Source organism: Gossypium hirsutum, chromosome D06 (assembly GCF_007990345.1).
Source record: "Gossypium hirsutum isolate 1008001.06 chromosome D06, Gossypium_hirsutum_v2.1, whole genome shotgun sequence".
NCBI classification, from domain to species: domain Eukaryota; kingdom Viridiplantae; phylum Streptophyta; class Magnoliopsida; order Malvales; family Malvaceae; genus Gossypium; species Gossypium hirsutum.
Window position 1 is genome coordinate 39127275 of NC_053442.1, and position 18782 is coordinate 39146056.

The window sequence follows — 18782 nt, forward strand, 5'->3', positions numbered from 1 at the left end:
ATTATCTGGTTTGCACAGTTTTTCAATAAAAATGGCTCATCTCAATAATACTATTGTTAAGAAATTTTTTCTATCTTTGATTTGCGAGGTTAGGTGGCAGCAGCCCATTAACAAAAAAATTTACAATATCAACATACCAATGTAATGCCATGGCAATTAAGAATTGCTCATTTGGAAAATCATCTTGAATGCGCTAAATATGACCATATTAATTTCCTACTTCAATTCGAAACAAGTGATTAGCCACTTAATTTTCTGTGCCTTTCCTATCTCTAATTTCCATACCAAATTCCTACAATAACAATATCCATCGAATCAACCTAGGCTTTGCGTCTTTCTTCGTTATCAAGTAGTTATAATAGAGTGCTCCATATAAATTGTAACTTTGGTGCCTAATAAATAAGCTTTGAATTTGTCGAAGGCAAATACCACAGCTAACAGCTCATTCAAAGTGGTGGTATAATTTAGCTGTGAATCAGTCAACATATAGCTTGCGTAGTAGATAGCGTGAAATACATTGTTCATTCTCTTCCCCTATGATAAATTTACTGGCATCGCATATAAGTTCGAAAGATAGAGTCTAATTTGGTGCTATGACTACTAGTGCTGTGACTAGCCATTTTTTCAACACTTGAAATGCTTGTAAGCACTGATGATTAAAATTGAAAGATTTGTTTTGTACTAACAATGTACACAATAGTTTTAATATTTTTTAAAAATCTTTGATGAATCATCTATAGAATCCTACATGGCTAAGAAAACTACAAATATCTTTAACTGTGGAGGGTGGAGGAAATTTCTCAATAAATTCAATTTTTGCTTTGTCGACGATAATCCCTTGCTGTGAAATTTTATGTCCCACAATAATGCCTTCATAGACCATGAAATGGCATTTCTCCCAATTGAAAACGAGGTTGGTTTCTTCATACCAATAAAGAACTAACTATAAATTTTTTAAACAAGCTTCAAAAGAATTTCCAAACATCGAGAAGTCTTCCATAAAAACTTCTAAAAATTTCTCCACCATATCCGAAAATACTACCATCATACAACGCTAAAATGTTGCAAGGGTATTGCATAGTCCAAATGGTATTTTTCGAAACATAAAAGTTCCATAAGGTCATGTGAAGTGGTCTTCTCTTGATCAGTAAGAGCTATGGCAATCTGGTTATACCCCGATTAACCATCTAGAAAATAATAGAAGGCTTTCCCTGCTAATCTATCTAACATCTGATCGATTAATAGAAGAGGAAAATGGTCATTCCTTGTTGCTTTGTTAAGCTTCTGATAGTTGATACAAACCTTCCATCCCGTGACAGTAATAGTAGGAATGAGTTTGTTATTATCATTGCTTACCAAGGTGACACCCACTCTTTTAGGTACATAACGAACAAGGTTCACCAAAGAACTATCCAAATTTAGGTATATGATTCCAACATCTAGCCATTTGATAATCTCCTTTTGACTACCTCCTTCAAAATGAGATTCAGTCTTCTCTACTATTCAATAGATTTTCCATGCCAATCCTCCAATAATATTTTGTGCATGCAGGTTGCTAGAGTGATTATTTTGATATTCGCGATCATCCATCTTAATGCTTTCTTAGATTTTTTTTAAAACTCTCAATAACTGAGCTTCTTGATCTAATGTCAATGCCACAAAAATAATTACGAGTAATGTGTTATTGTCTCCCAAGTAAGCATATTTCAGATGTGTAGGCAAAGGCTTCAATTCCAACATAGGAGGATCTTCTATGGATGGCTGAGGAGGTTTAAGAGAATAGTCTGATATATTTAATGATTCGAAACTTCTCCTTACTCCATTCTCGATTTGCTTAACATCCATTAATTCACCAAGCTCTTCAATCATTTCTGCTTCAAACAACTCAGTTAGATATGCATCAGCATTACATTTATTGTGATAAAAATCTAAAATTCCTTCCTGAACTATTGTGTCAACAATCTCCGCAGCGTGACTTTCTTCATTTGTATCTGCACACTTCATAGCATCAAAAACAGTAAAAGTAATCTACTAATAATTAACTTTCATAGTTAATTCACATTTCTAAACATTAATTAATGTTCTGCCAGTTGCTAGAAAAGGTCTCCCAAGTATGAGTGGTACCTTTTTATCAACCTCACACTCCAGAATAATAAAATCTACTTGAAAAATAAATTTTTCAACTCTTACCAACCCGTCTTCTATTTTATCTTTTGGATGTGTATTTGAATGATCAACTAGTTGCAAACTGACAGTTGTAGGTCTTGCCTTCCTTATTCCCAGCTTCTTGAAAATAGACATAGGCATTAAATTTATACTCGCACCTAAATTGCATAGTACTTTTCCAACATAATGGGTTCTAATAGAGCAAGGTATAGAAAAACTTCTTAGATCCTTCAGTTTTGGTCGTAATTTGTTTCTCAGCATTCCTGTGCATCCTTTAGTGACTGCAATAGTTTCGAATTATTCAAACCTTCTCTTCTTTGATAAGATATCATTCATGAATTTCAAATAGTTAGGCATTTGTTCCAATGCTTCCACCAACGGTATGTTTGTAACAACCCGTTTTCCAATGGTGTTGAAAATAGTGGTTTTCGAGCCATCAAATTCGACGAGTAAGTTCATAAATATTATTTTTTAATATTTATGAGTTAATTGTGACTTTTTAAAGGTTTTTGATTTGACTATTTATGTTATTTAAGCGATTTATTAAGTTCGAGTGGTAAGACCTTAAGGTCAAGTGATTTTTGAAAATGAGGTATCGGGACCTCATTTTTATAAATCAAGTCGTAAATATTTTTACAAATATTTACGGAATGTCATTAAGGTGGTATTAAAGTTTCATTGAAAAATTTTAACGTTTCGATAGTTAATTAATTAAAAAAGACTAAATCGTAAAAAGTTTAAAATTTGATCACTATTTGATTAGAGTGATTAAACGACTTATTGAATAAAGGAAAAGGTGGGCATTAAATAGGTGAATTTTGATATTATAACAAAGGTTAAATTAGTAATTTATTTATTAAAAGAAAATTAAAACAAATAAAAGATGGCATCATCTTCTTTACCTTTGATTCCACCGAAATTTTTTGAAGAAGAAGCCATAGCTAGGGTTTAACATTTGGCCAACTTTGGCTTGGTGATTTGGTGAGCAAAATTTACCCGTTTTTAATAATTTTTATGTTTTTGAAATAAATACAACTAGGTCTAGCTAGCCCATACCTTCGATTTTGAAACTGTTAAAGATTTTGAATGTTGCCATTACTGAATCTAGAGACTTTTTATGTTAAATGATGAATTTGAAATATTAGTTGGTATTTAAAAGTATTTTGTTAAGTGATATTTGATGAATTTATCGATTAGGGATTAAATTGTTAAAATAATAAAAATACAAGGATTTGTTGTGAAATTGTTACATAAATGGGCTGATTTTTAGGTAAAAATGGTTAAATTGCATGTTTTAGGCTCAGGGACTAAATTGAATAAAAGTAAAACTTTAGGGGTAATTTTGTAAAAATGTCAAAAATGAATAAATTTCATAAAATACATTGTTTACTGTCTAAATTAATAAATTGAATGAAATTATTAATTTAGATCAAGACCGAATGGAAAATCAAGGAGAATAGAAAATTATCAAAATGCCCCTATACTTTGACGTTTCTGCAATTTAGCTACGTAAGTTCGTACATTTAGATAACATTTTAAATTATGTTTTAAATGTTACCATTTTATAATATCAAATTATGTCTCGACGAAAAAATCCAACGACGTATCGACGATCATCGACCACTGAAAAGGGATAGCTTCGACTATTGAATATGAAAAGGGATGGTGACGAGCATCGAATATGAAAGGAATAGCTTCGACTATCGAAATGTGAAAAGGGATAGCTTCGGCTATCGATTATGAAAAGGGATGGTGACGACCATCAACTATGGAAAGGAATGGTGACGACCATCGATTAATGAAAAGGGATAGCTTCGACTATCGATTATGAAAAGGGATGGTGACGACCATCAACTATGGAAAGGGATGGTGACGACCATCGATTAATGAAAAGGGATGGTTTCGACCATCGAATATGAAAAGGGATGGTTACAACCATCATTTAGCACACTTTGTGTGAGCTCTGGTAAGGATTCTTATTGACTTCACTATGACAAATATGGAAAGGTATGATGTACCAATGATCAAAGTATGAATATTCATGTTTATGAAACGTATGATATAAGTGATGCTATGTTACGTACCATATGTTATCATGTGGTGATATTGCTAAGTTATGTGTTTAATTGCTAGCTTGTGGCTATGGTAAATGTTGAGTTTATGTCTTATGTGTATGCAAATAAGACGGTAAGTGTTCAATAAGAACTAAGACATGTTTACTTGGAACTCAATGGAATGGCGATACATAGAAAAACATGATATGTTGTGATGGATGATAAATCTAATTGAACCATACTCAAGTATAATGTTTATCCATGTCAAATTCATATGAATCATGTTTAAATGAACTAACATGTGTTGTTGATGAGCTAGGGCTTATGCCAAGCTTGTGGATATGATTGATGTTTATGATTATGCTTGTACTATGCATACAAAACGGTTTAGAAAAGGGAATGGAATGGTAAGTATGTAAATTGCTTACGCCGTGAATGAATACACCTACGTCATAGAGAAATACATTAAATTGAGAGTTAATAATGTTGTTTATGCTTATGATAAGCATTGGGAACAGAATGGAAAGTAAGTAAATAGAAAGATATATAATCTTATAAAAGGTTGATGATTATATATATTATGTCTCATGAAATCCTATCATGTTATGAATGGTCAATAAATATGCAACATTGATAAACTTACTCATTTGTGAGTTGATGATCATATCGATTTATGAATCTTATAGTATTGGCATAGATTTATGTTTATTCTATAAAGTTTATTATCAAAATGGAATATTATGCTTAAATTTTATACGAGCTTACTAAGCATTCATTGCTTACATAGTTTCTCTTTTACTTTACAAATTATCAGAAGCTCGATCGGGTTGGAAGCTAGTAGAAGATCTATCACACTATCCATCGGCTATATCGATAGATTTTAATGATTTTGAGTCATGGTTATAGTGGCATGTATAGGTGTGTTGTGTTTTATGAAGTGGTCATTATATATATGACTTTTAAATTTGGGACTTTGATTGATGAATATGTTGGCATGTTGGCATGTAAATGTGATGTTATAACTGTTGACATTTTGGCATTTTGGTGCTTAAATGGTGAATGATGGAATGGTAAGTTAAATGCATGCTATGAAATGTTGTTTTGATATGCTTGAAGGGTTTCATTGAGATATGGTTTGATATGGAAATAGGAAGTGAGTATTGAGTATGATTGTTATGTGAACATTGTGGTAAATGTTAGTAGAGAATTAATTCCAATGGCTGGTTGATTTATGGCTAAACTTAGAAAATGTATGATCAAGTTAGATAATTATGATTAAGGTTCCTTTTAGGCATATTGGTTGTATGATTAAATACTATGATGATCTAGCTTAAATATGCATGCGTTAGGTACAATTTGGATGCATGAAATAGGTGCATTTGGCTTGTATAAGTGAACAAGTTTTGGGTGAGAAAAATGGCTTGAAAATGACCTATTTTTTGTCCACACAGGCGTGTGTCTCAGTCGTGTGTCACACGCGGCTATACGATGTGATCGTGTGTTTCTTGTAGGTTTCAAACGGTTAGAAGTCAGACAGTTACACGGCCTAGCAAACGACCTGGCACACGGGTGTATAAGGCCATTTTGAAGGGTACACGACCTGGCACACGGGCGTGTGGCTTGGCCATGTGACCCAAGTCAAAGGGTTACATGGACACGGACACGGGCTAGGACACGACCGTGTGTCCCTACTTCATGTGAGCAACACGGCCTGGCCACATGACCCTATAAGCCTTGCATGTTTGAAAATTTTAATTTTTTCTAAAAAATTCTATATATTTTCGATTTAGTCCCGAATTGTTTCTAATGTGTTTTTATGGTGTCGAGGGCTCGTATAAGGGGCAGTATGTATGTTATTGATTGGTTTTGTTATGATTGATGATGTGAAGTATATGATTTAAAATTTTTGATAGTTGAAATGTAAACTCTGATAATGTTCTATAACCCTATTTCGGTGACGGATATGGGTTAAGGGGGTTACAATGTTGATATGCAATTGCTTCAAGACATCCAAGAATTTCTTAAATTGAAAACCTTTCTTAGATTTTTGGAAACACTGAAGAAAAGATGACAATGGCCTTCCTTCCAGTTGTTGAGGTTGTTTTGCCGTGGCAATTTTATTGGCAATGCAAGGTGAATCTGCTTCAACATTTTTCTGGTTGCTCTTTTCCTTTGTAGCCTGCTCCACTACTGGTTCTAAGTGTTCGAACGCCGGCACCCCTACGGTGCAGTGAAAAATTAAAACATTCGGCGATCCTAACCAGGGATCCATGTGTGGGGAACGAATTCGGGTGAAATAAAGGTTTCAAAATTACTAAATCCTTATTCTGAGTAGACATCAACGCCTCAGCAACGAGTAATCTGATCTACTATCGAACCAAGCCGCAATCTATCGTGACTCCGGCCTCTACATAATCCACCCAGTTGACAATGACAAAAGGAATCCCCAAAACTATTTTGGAAAAAAAACTTTGCTTTGAAGACTGCTAGACCCCAAGCAAAGAAAAAACTAGATTTTTATATATATTTTTAGGGTTTCTGGAAATTAAATAAATATAACTATGTTTTAAAATGAAAATTATAATTATATTAATTGTAATAATGATTTCGGTAAACTATATATTTATTTGAATTTATATACTAACCAAATTCATGTTCTCATTATGCGTACAACGACCTTGTACATAATGTGTTCGATATTTGATTATCCAATTAAATTAATTCTATAACTAATTTAATTCAAGAGACAACCGAACATAATACCAACTATGTTTTATTCCATTCATTTCCACTATAAGGTGTGACCCTGTAGGTTCTTGTAGCGTTAGCAGTAATACTAGAACGACTCCAATGTTACAAACAATAAATGGCACCTAGCAATACATCATTGCTACCTAAGTCACAAGAAATCATGATTCGACACAACCTTTTTATGATTGACCTTTCATGCAATAATCCTTAAGTCCTTTATCTCTGGATTGGACACAAGTCATGGAATAGTCACACTTGCATAGTCCATTCCATGCTCTTTGATATCTTAAGTAGACTATGATATACAAATAAGTATGACATCTCATATCAGCTTATTTCAGCATGGCCATGCATTTCTAGTCTCACTCAATCAAGTGGCCTAAGATATTACTCCCATTATGTAAGAGGGACTTATCCTATATCGATCAACCATATCCGTCTACGTATATCGTGGTATATCCAACATTAGTCTTTATAGAACAACCAGTTACGGTGTACGTTTGACTGTATGAAAATATACAACTCATGATGTTGGGATTATGATGATCTCAAGTGTAAGGATCATATACATATTAATCACTATGAGTAATGTTGTGACAATTACATAATAATCCAAGAAACATACTCATAACGGGTCAGTCGAATATGTTGTTCTCTAACACACATATTCATGCATCGATTTTGACATTCCATATCAATGACAACTCTTTATCATAAATCAACTACATGTTAGTCTTAATGCATTATTGTTGTCCTATCCAACAATAATACTTGACTAAGGACCTTTTAAGAATAATCATATTACTCTCAGGACATTATTATAAAACAGTTTATTTATACACATAGAAAAGAAACTGAAATAATAGTGGTAACGCCTTATATTAATAAACATGATAAATCAAGTATGTTATTACAACCATCTCATGATTGATCTTTGGGCATAGTCTAACACTAAGTTCTTCCTATTTGTGAAATTTGAACTACTTTCTTTAATAGTGGTGTCATTAATAACTCCTGATAGTTGTGTACCACTTCTAAGCGTAATAGCTTTACACTATTCCTTTCCTTGAGATCACAAATTTTTTGTATCACTCGGTAGTGCTTCTTGCGATCTTGAGGTTAATGCTTTGGCAATTGTCCCCCACTTGATTCTCTAAAGCTTATAATGATGCTACTTGACTTTGGATGATAGCATCATTCTTAGACATGTATTCCTTCAATAGATCTTCCATTAATAAAGAACTCAAAGCTGAATTTTGCTGAACATTTTTCCATGGGATTAGTTGATTGTATCCAGATGGTGCACCAACAACATACAGTCAAATAGCATTGCTAGAATTTCCCCCTTGGTTACTCCAACTGAGGTTGGGATGTTGCTTCCATCGGATTATATGTGTTGGAATATGGATCTTTGCAGCAAACACACGCTAACTCGGCTACTTTTCTTTCCTGCACTACAGCTAGTCTTTTCGATGTTTTAATCATATTCATTAAAGATGATACCTGAGCTAATAGGGAAGCGATCGCATCAAGTTCTATTGCTTCAGAAACTCTTCTATCAGTCCCTACTATGGTAGTGGGGGATTGATATTCATTGTTTGTTATCCTCTCCAGAATTTCATTTGCTTCATTATATGGTTTATCGAACAAAGTCCCATTGGCAAATACGTCAACCACCCCCCTTGTATGTGCATTTAATCAATTGTAATACATTTCTATTTGAGTCTAATGTTGGAAACCATGCATCGGGCATTTTGTAATTAACTCCTTGAACCACTTTGATGCTTCATATAATGTTTCATTCTCTGATTGTCAAAAGGACGTGATATCATTGCTCAGTTTGGCATTCATGTTCGGAGGATTATATCTGAGTAGAAACCTTTAACAAAGTTCATTCTAGGATGCCACAGTACCTGATAACAATGCATTTAACCATGCTCTGGCATGCTCTTGCAATGAGTTAGGGAATAGCTTCAGTTTTAAGGCATCTTCAGGAACACCCTACTAACTGAATGAATCACAGACTTCCAAAAAGAGTCTTAAGTGCCACATTGGATCCTCTATAGGCAATCCACTAAATTGTCCTACTGTTTCTAACATTTGTAACATCACTGGCTTTAACTCAAAATGTTAAGCCTAAATATGCGGCCTAACAATTCTTGAATTCAAATAATCTAATACAGGCAATATTTGTTCTCTAATAGGTCTATCTCTATCATCTATTATTCGAGGAATATCAGCATTCCTTCCTTCTTGATGTAATAGATCACAAGGAGTCTTGCTGAGCAATATAGAAAATCAAAGGAGTTTGGGTAAGGAACATTGCAAGGTAGTTACATTACGAAGTGGTAAGATTTTGGAACCCAAACGGGTTGTGATTGAAGATGAGCCTACTGATAAGAAGTAAATTCATCCATAAGTTGAAGTTCCAACACCAGAAAAATCAAATGCTAAGAAATCTAATAAGGTAAACCCTAAACTAGTAAATTCTAATAAACTAACAACTTTTGCAGATTTACCTCATCTGAAAAGTTGTCCATATCAACCTAGAGTTCCATATCCAAAAAGATTTTAGCAAAATAAGTAGAAACGAGAGGTACAATTCAAGAAGTTCTTGGATGTTCTAAAGAAACTTCACATTAACATCCCATTGGTGGTTCAATATTTTATCCAATAAAGGCTTAGTGAGAATGAGACTGTTGCTTTGACGAAGGAGTGCAGGGTGTTCTTACAGAACAAGTTACCTCTGGAACTGAATGACCCTAGAATCTTTATGATAACCTATAACATTAGAGAATCTTATTGCGACAAAGCTTTGTACGACTTAGGAGCAAACATCAACTTGATGCCCAAATCTATTTTCAAACTGTTAGGAATAGGTGAAGTAAGACCTACTACTATGACACTTCAACTTGCGGGTCATTCATTAGCATATCCCAAAGGAAAGATCAAGGATGTTTTAGTAAGAGTTGATAAGTTTATTTTTCCTACTGACTTTATTGTGTTAGACTTTGAAGTAGATAAGAACTTTTGATCATCCTAGGGAGACTTTTCCTAGCCACGGGAAGAGCGTTGATAGATGTGAAAAAAGGAAAACTTACCATGCGAGTTCCAGACAATAAGGTAATGTTTAACATTTTGAAGGCCATGAAATTTCCCAATCTGACAAAGGAATGTTTTGTAATGGAGCAATTAGAAACCTTAGTTTCTTTGGAATGGGAGACAAATCTTGAAGATGACCAGTTGGAGAACACTTTAGGCTCTGAACCATTGGAAGATGAAAAATGTAATGAAAACATGGCTTTGATGGAAGCTAATTCATGGAGTTATGTTCAACCACTACGGTTTGAACTGCTAGAATTGGAAGTTCAGGAATTTACACAATCTAATTTGTCAATCGAGGAACCGTCTAACCTTGAAATAAAGGTACGTCCATCACATTTAAAATACGTTTATTAAGGTAATTGTTCTACTTTGTCTGTGATTATTTCAGCAAAACTAATAGAACATCAAGAGGAGCAATTTATTGTTGTTTTAAAGAAATTTAAAAATGTAAAGAAATTTATTGTTCTTTAAATTTTTAAAGAAATTTAAAAAGGTATAAGCCCTTCTTTTTTTATGCATAAGATTATTTTAGAGGAGGTGAAGGAGGTAGAATCGATGGACATAGGAGACTTAACCCTATCATGAAAGATGTAGTACAGAAGGAAGTAGTCAAATGGTTAGATGCGGGAATTATCTACCCCATCTTAGATAGTTCTTTGGTAAGTCTAGTACAATATGTACCAAAGAAAGGTGGAATCACAATTGTCGAGAATGAATGTAATGAAATTAATCCCGATGATAACTGTCATAGGTTGAAGAATCTATATTGACAACAGGAAGTTGAACAAAGCCACTCGTAATGATCATTTTATGTTGTCTTTTATGGGTCAAATGTTAGATCGACTGGCAGGTAACAAATTTTACTACTTTTTATATGGATATTCGAGATACAACCAGATATTTGTAACCCTGAAAGACCAACATAAAACTACTTTTACCTGCCCATACGGTACATTTGGTTTTAGGCGAATTCCTTTTGGCTTATGTAATGCACTTGCTACATTTCAACAATATATGCTGGCAATTTTTAATGATATGATTGAAAAATTTGTTGAGGTTTTCATTAATGATTTTTCTATTTTTGGTAACACTTATGATGTTTGTGTAAGTTGGCGAAGGTACTAAAAAGATTCGAAAGATGAATCTTGTTCTTAACTAGGAGAAATGTCATTTTATGGTTAAAGAGGAAATTGTCTTAAGACATACAATTTCAAAAAATGAGATTTAAGTGGATAAAGCAAAGGTGGATGTAATTGAAAGATTACCACCTCCAATTAGTGTGAAAGGAGTTAGAAGTTTCTTAGGTCATGCCGGTTTTTATCGTAGGTTTATCAAAGATTTTTCAATTATAGTTTTAGAAAAAGATATTGTTTTTTATTTTAACAAAGCATGTTTAGAAGCTTTTTAGGAATTAAAAAGCCTGCTAATCTTAGCCCCAATAATTTTTACACTTGATTGGAACTCACCTTTTTAGTTGATGTGTGATGCAAGGTTGGAGCTGTGATGGGTCAAGGAAGAAACAAAGTGTTTCATCCAATCTACTATGCAAGTAGAACTTTGACAGGAGTTCAGCTCAATTCTACGGTAGCTGAAAAATATCTCTTTGCTATAGTTTTTACTTTTGACAAGTTCTGTTCATATCTTATGGGTACCCAAGTTAGAGTGTTTACCGATCATGCAACTATTAAGTATTTACTCATGAAGAAAGATGTTAAACCAAGGCTAATTGTTTGGATACTTTTACTCCAAGAATTTGACCTTGAGATCTTATACAAAACGGGTGTTGAAAATCAAGTAGTTGATCATCTGTCGAGGCTAACTTCTTCACTTGTTCCAATTAATGACAATTTTCCTTAATTTGACTAACACATCTTCCAATACTCCTTTCGGATGCATTAAAGATATGTCAACAAATTATAGTGTAATTTGCGTGTTCATGAGGTCCCTTAACCTAAGTTTTTCACATATAGATAGAGGCATTAAATTAGTGTTGGCTCCTAAATCACATAGAGCTCTATTTAAATGGATGCTCCCTATGTCTATGGGGATTGTAAAACTTCCTTGACTTGTAGCTTTTGGAGAACCTGTTTAGATATAATAGCATTACCGAAAGCACTCATATTAACTTGTTCACTTGCCATAATTTTCCTACACCTGCACATAAATTCTTTTAAGAATTTGGCGTGCTTAGGAACTTTTTCAATTAGTTCAATTAAAGGCAAGTTGACATTTAATGTTTTAAACAAGTTCAAAAAACTTACAAACTCGCCTTAATCTCAGTTTTGTCTACCTTCTAATAATGAAGGGAATGGTAGCTCTATGATCGCAGGTTTTTTAGTCTATTCTTTCTCCAGGTCAAGTTTTGGTTCAATTACCTATTTCAGTTCTAGTTCTATGCCAGCCTCTTGAGGGTCCTCCTAAAGATCTTCAGCACTCTCTCTTGTCTTCTCTTGTGTTAGAGTTTCTAGACTACTCAGGATTTTTCCCGAACGGAGCGCGATTGCTTTCACATGCTCCTTCCCTTCCTTTCAAGGATTATTTTCAGTATTAATTGGAATACCGATGTCAATTAGTGTAACACCCCGAACCCGAGACCGACACCGGAGTCGAACACGAGGTGTTAACAGACTTTAAACCCCTTATAAAAATTTTCCAGACACTGCCAATCTGCGTAATAGCCGCTTTAAAAATCATATCTTGAGTTCAGAAACTCAGAATCCAGTTCCGTAAATTTTCCTTGAAACTAGACTCATATGACCATCTACATATTTTTTTCTATAATTTTTGGTTGGGCCAATTAGTACAGTTTATTAGTCAAAGTCTCCCACGTTACAGTGATCAACTACCCTGACCTTTGCGCATTACGACTTGGATATCTCCTTGTACAGGGCTTCAATACTGATGCCGTTTGTTTCTATAGAAACTAGACTCAGTGAGGAATATATCCATATATGGTATAACTCCTAATTATCTCTGGTTAATTTATAATGAATTTCCAAAGCCGGAACAGGAAATCCAGAAACCGTTCTGGCCCTGTCTCACGAGAACCTGAATATCTCTTAACATACTGTCAGTATGATTGTTTCGTTACTTTCCTATGAAAGTAGATTCATCAAGGTTTGTTTACATAATTTATTCACTATTTAATTCCCTTCCTACTATTTTTAGTGATTTTCCAAATCTACATCACTGCTGCTGTCAGTATCTGCCTTTAAGGTAGACTTTACCTATTTCATGGTTTCCATGATTCAACTAGCCCTTTTTGCATAAATAGCACAATTTATGAAAGTGATTAACCATCCCCATGGCCAATCCTTGTCAAGCATATCCACACCAAATGATTATAACAATATACTCAAACACATATAAGCCATTTTCGCATGGCTATCCAAAATTTATACAAGTCCAAAGGGTCCACGACCCACAACAAACGGGTAGTCCTATACATGCCATTTCGAAGTTCAACCAAAATTGTACCAAAAGGGGGGGCTTTGATAGTGTGGGTGACTTTGACTTCAAGATCCCGAGTCCGATAGCTGGAGAACCAAATCTCAATGTTGGGATGTTTCGAGAGTATTAACTGGAATTTTACAGCAAGTTCATTCATTCCCAAATCACGTACCTTCGGAATTTAACCGGATATAGCTCCTCGTTCAAATGACTTCGGGACATAGCCCGGTTATAGTAATTCGCACAAATGCCTTCGGGACTTAACCCGGATTTAGTAACTCGCACAAATGCCTTCGGGCTTAGCCCGAAATTAGTATCTCGCACAAATGCCTTCGGGCTTAGCCCGGAATTAGTATCTCGCACAAATGCCTTCGGGCTTAGCCCGGAATTAGTATCTCGCACAAATGCCTTCGGATCTTAGTCCGGATATTGTCACTTAGCACAAGCTTCGGGACTTAGCCCGGACATCATTCAAATAACCATGCACATTTAACAATAAATCATGGCCCATTCGTATTTCATTTTCGTTAGCAAAACTCAAACACAAGACATTTATCATTCTTGCAAATTCGGCTCAATAGCCACACAAAGAGCATGATTTTAATTTGCTTAAAACATGATCTAATCACATCATAATTTAAGCTCTCTTACTCAAGAACTTACCTCGGGTGTTGTTGAACGATTCCGATAGCTATTCGACCACTTTTTCCTTCCCTTTATCGGATTTAGTTCCCCTTTGCTCTTGAGCTCAATTAAACAAATAAATTGATTTAATCATTTGAGCATCGAAAAGAGGAACACAAGGCACTTAACCCATATTTATACATTAGACATTAAAGTCACATATGTACGGAATCATGAATCAAACTCAACATTTTAGCTAATTTTTCCCCCTTGGCCGAATATGCATGTCTATTTTGGGGCCGATTTCAACACTTAATACATTCTACAAGTATGGTCACTTGTATTGACTAAACACCCTTTTGTTTCAAGTTCAAAACTTGGCTAATACACACATATACACACTAGTAAAGCATCCTCTCCCTTTCCATCAATTTAACACATGCATTGCTCATTAACATGCAAAAGTTATATTCGGCCTTAGCACACAACTTCCTAGCCGATTCTTCTCCATTTAGCAACCAATGCACATATGTGCTCACTCAAAAATGCTAAAAAGGAGGTTCAAGAATCATCAAGCCACCATCACATGCATCATTAACAAGCTTCATATTTAGCATGCAATGGCATTAACACAAACTCCACCTAGGCCGAATCTTAACTCATCCTCATGCCTCATCACCACAACATCAAACATCAACCAAGAATGATGCATCCATGGCCGAGTGTCATTTCCATCACATAGCAAGATTTAGACCATGGGCTAGGTAGAACTCAAGCTAACAACTAAAACATGCATGCATCTCATGGAACATCATCAAACATACCTTAGCCTAGCTACATGCATGGCCGAACCTCTTCAACCTTTCTTCTTCCTTCCTCCTTAAAATTTTTGGCCAAGGATGAACCAAAGGATGAGCATTTTTTTTTCTTTGTTTTTTTCTTTCTAGTTTCGGCTAAATGAAGATGAGAAAGGATGAACAAAAATTTTCTCCTTTCTTTTCTTTAGCTCACGGCAATGGGGGGGAAAACAACTACACACATTTTTTTTTTGTATTCATCATACTCCTTTTCATTATTTTATGCCCATGCCCCTTATTTTATTTTTTTCCTACATACCTCACTAGGCCAACATGTTCCCAACATGTTTCCACCCATAGCATGGCCAACCACTAGCTCAAATTTTGGGTAATTTGACATGCAAACCCATCATTTTCACAACATGCATTAATAGACCATTTTAAATTAGCCTATCATATTTTCACCATGTCTCATATCAATCCCTATTTAATAATTTCTCATGCAATTGGCAAAATTGGAGAATGAAACTTCCACATACTCATGTACACACATAATAAGCATAGAATATGGAAATCAATTATTTTTATGACTCGATTTTGTGGTCCCGAAACCACTTCCCGACTAGGGTCAATTTTGGGCTGTCACAACTCTCCCCCACTTAAGAAATTTTCATCCCCGACAATCTTACCGGTAAATAGGTTTGGGTATCGTTCTTTCATCGAGCTCTCGGTTTCCCAAGTAGCTTCCTCGATCCCGTGTTTGAGCCATAACACCTTCACTAACGAAACCCTTTTGTTTCGCAACTCCTTCACTTCACGAGCTAGGATATACATCGGCTCTTCTTCATAACTCATATCGGCTTGAATTTCAACCTCTGATGGGCTAATTATGTGCGATGGATCAGATCGATAGCGTCGAAGCATCGAAACATGAAAGACGTCGTGAATCTTTTCAAGCTCAGGGGGCAAAATCAATCTATACGCAACCGGACCAACTCGTTCGGAGATTTCGTACGGCCCAATGAATCTCGGGCTCAACTTGCCCTTACGGCCAAACCTGAGTACCTTTTTCCAAGGCGAAACTTTAAGGAACACTTTATCTCCCACCTGATATTCAATGTCCTTTCGTTTCAAATCCGCATACGATTTTTGACGATCTGTGGCTGCTTTCAGACTTTCACGGATTACCTTTACTTTCTGTTCAACATCCTTAATCAAATCAACTCCGAAAATTTTACTTTCACTGAGCTCGGTCCAAAACAACGGTGTACGGCATTTACGACCGTACAAAGCCTCGTAAGGTGCCATCTTAATACTTGATTGAAAACTATTATTGTAAGCGAATTCAATCAAAGGTAAATACCGTTCCCATGAACCACTGAACTCGAGGATGCAACATCTCAACATATCCTCAAGTATCTGAATTATCCGCTCAGATTGACCATCGGTTTGGGGATGAAAAGCAGTGCTAAAATGCAGCTTGGTACCCAAAGCTTCTTGCAATTTCCTCCAAAATCGCGAGGTGAATCTCGGATCTCTATCCGACACGATAGAAATAGATACCCCGTGTAATCTCACAATCTGATAAACATACAATTCAGCTAGTTTATCCAATGAAAAATCCGTACGCACGGGGATAAAGTGAGCCGACTTAGTCAGTCTATCAACAACAACCCAAATCGCATCCTTTTTACTTGTTGACAATGGCAGTCCGGACACAAAGTCCATTGTGACTCGATCCCATTTCCACTCGGGTATCATGATCGGCTGAAGTAATCCAGAAGGCACTTGATGTTCCGCTTTCACTTGTTGACATATTAAACATGTCGAAACAAAGTCGGAGATGTCTCGTTTCATACCATGCCACCAAAACCAACGTTTCAAATCGTTGTACATTTTCGTACTCCCCGGGTGACTTGACATTCGGCTACAATGGGCTTCGTTCAGAATCATCGAAATGAGTTCCGAACTCCTTGGAATACACAAACGACTTCTGAACCTCAAACAATCATCATCATCAATTTGAAACTCCGATTCCTTGTTCGGAGCACACTCAGCCCGTTTTGCAACCAATTCATCATCAACTTTCTGGGCTTCACGAATTTGATGAATCAATAATGGTTTGGCTTTTAATTCAGCAACTAACATATTGTCAGGTAGAACAGACAAATGCACATTCATTGCTCGTAAAGCAACCAATGACTTCCGGCTTAAGGCGTCCGCAACCACATTAGCCTTTCCCGGGTGATAATCAATGACAAGCTCGTAATCTTTCAACAACTCAAGCCAATGTCTTTGTCGCAGATTTAAGTCTCTTTGAGTCATCAAATATTTGAGACTTTTGTGATCCAAAAATACATGGCACTTCTCACCAAATAAGTAATGTCGCCATATTTTTAAAGCAAATACGATGGCAGCTAGTTCAAGATCATGGGTCGGATAATTTTTCTCATGTGGCTTTAATTATCTCGACGCATAGGCCACAACTCGACCTTCTTGCATCAATACGCAACCCAACCCAAGTAGGGATGCGTCACTATAAATGACAAACTCTTTGCCTGATTCGGGTTGCACTAAAATTGGAGCTTCAGTCAAATAAGTTTTTAGTTGATCAAAACTTTTCTGACATTTCTCCGTCCATTCGAACTTAACATCCTTTTGAAGTAGCTTCGTCATTGGTGTGGCTATCATCGAGAAACCTTTGACAAATCGTCGGTAATAATCGGCGAGCCCCAAAAAGCTCCGAACTTCGGTAATATTTCTTGGAGGCTTCTAATTAAGTATGGCTGAAATTTTGTTCGGGTCAACTCGAATACCCGATGCGGATACTACATGACCCAAGAAGCTAGCCTCTCTTAACCAGAACTCACACTTACTGAACTTAGCATATAACTGTTTATCCCGCAAAATTTGCAACACTAGCCTCAGATGCTCAGCATGTTCGGTCTCATCTCTTGAATAGACCAAGATGTCATCAATGAACACAACTACGAACCGATCCAAATATGGTCTGAATATCCGATTCATCAAATCCATAAATACCGCAGGGGCATTAGTGAGCCCAAACGGCATCACTAAGAACTCGTAGTGACCATATCTCGTTCTGAAGGCAGTTTTGGGTATGTCCGAATCTCAAATTCGCAACTGATAATAGCCCGATCTCAAATCTATTTTTGAGAACACTGAGGCTCCCTTCAGTTGGTCGAACAAATCATCGATACGTGGTAACGGATATTTGTTCTTTATCGTCACTTCATTCAGTTGACGATAGTCAATGCACAACCTCATGGTTCCATCCTTCTTTTTCACGAACAATACTGGTGCACCCCAAGGTGAGAAACTTGGTCGAGCAAAACCTCTATCCGTCAATTCTTGCAACTGAGCTTTCAACTCTTTTAACTCGGTTGGTGCCATACGATACGGAGCTATCGAAATCGGCGTAGTCCCAGGTACAAGCTCAATACCAAACTCTACCTCCTGAACAGGTGGTAAACCCGGTAATCCTTCAGGAAAAACATCCGGGTATTCACAAACCACCGGCACAGATTCGGGTTTCTTGTCTAATTCTTTGTCATCCAGTACATACGCAAGGTATGCTTCGCACCCTTTTCTTACATATTTCTGGGCCAACATTGCTGATATTACAGCTGGCATCCCCTCCAAGTCCGTAGACTCAACTCGGATTACTTCGTTATTTGCGCACCTCAAATCAATAGTCTTGCTTTTGCAATTCACAACCGCATCATGCGCGGTCAACCAATCCAAACCAAGAATAACATCAAATTCATCAAACGGCAAAAGCATCAAGTCCGCCGGAAAACAGGAACCTCGAATT

The 18782-nt window shown here is 36.0% G+C and overlaps 1 non-coding gene across 1 annotated transcript; it reads left to right on the plus strand.

Annotated features, from left to right (window-relative positions):
• The first annotated feature begins 8706 nt into the window (after positions 1-8706).
• On the plus strand, positions 8707-8813 carry LOC121218748 (small nucleolar RNA R71). Its single transcript, XR_005915225.1, has one exon. It is a non-coding gene; the product is annotated as a small nucleolar RNA R71 (small nucleolar RNA).
• The last annotated feature ends 9969 nt before the right edge of the window (positions 8814-18782 follow it).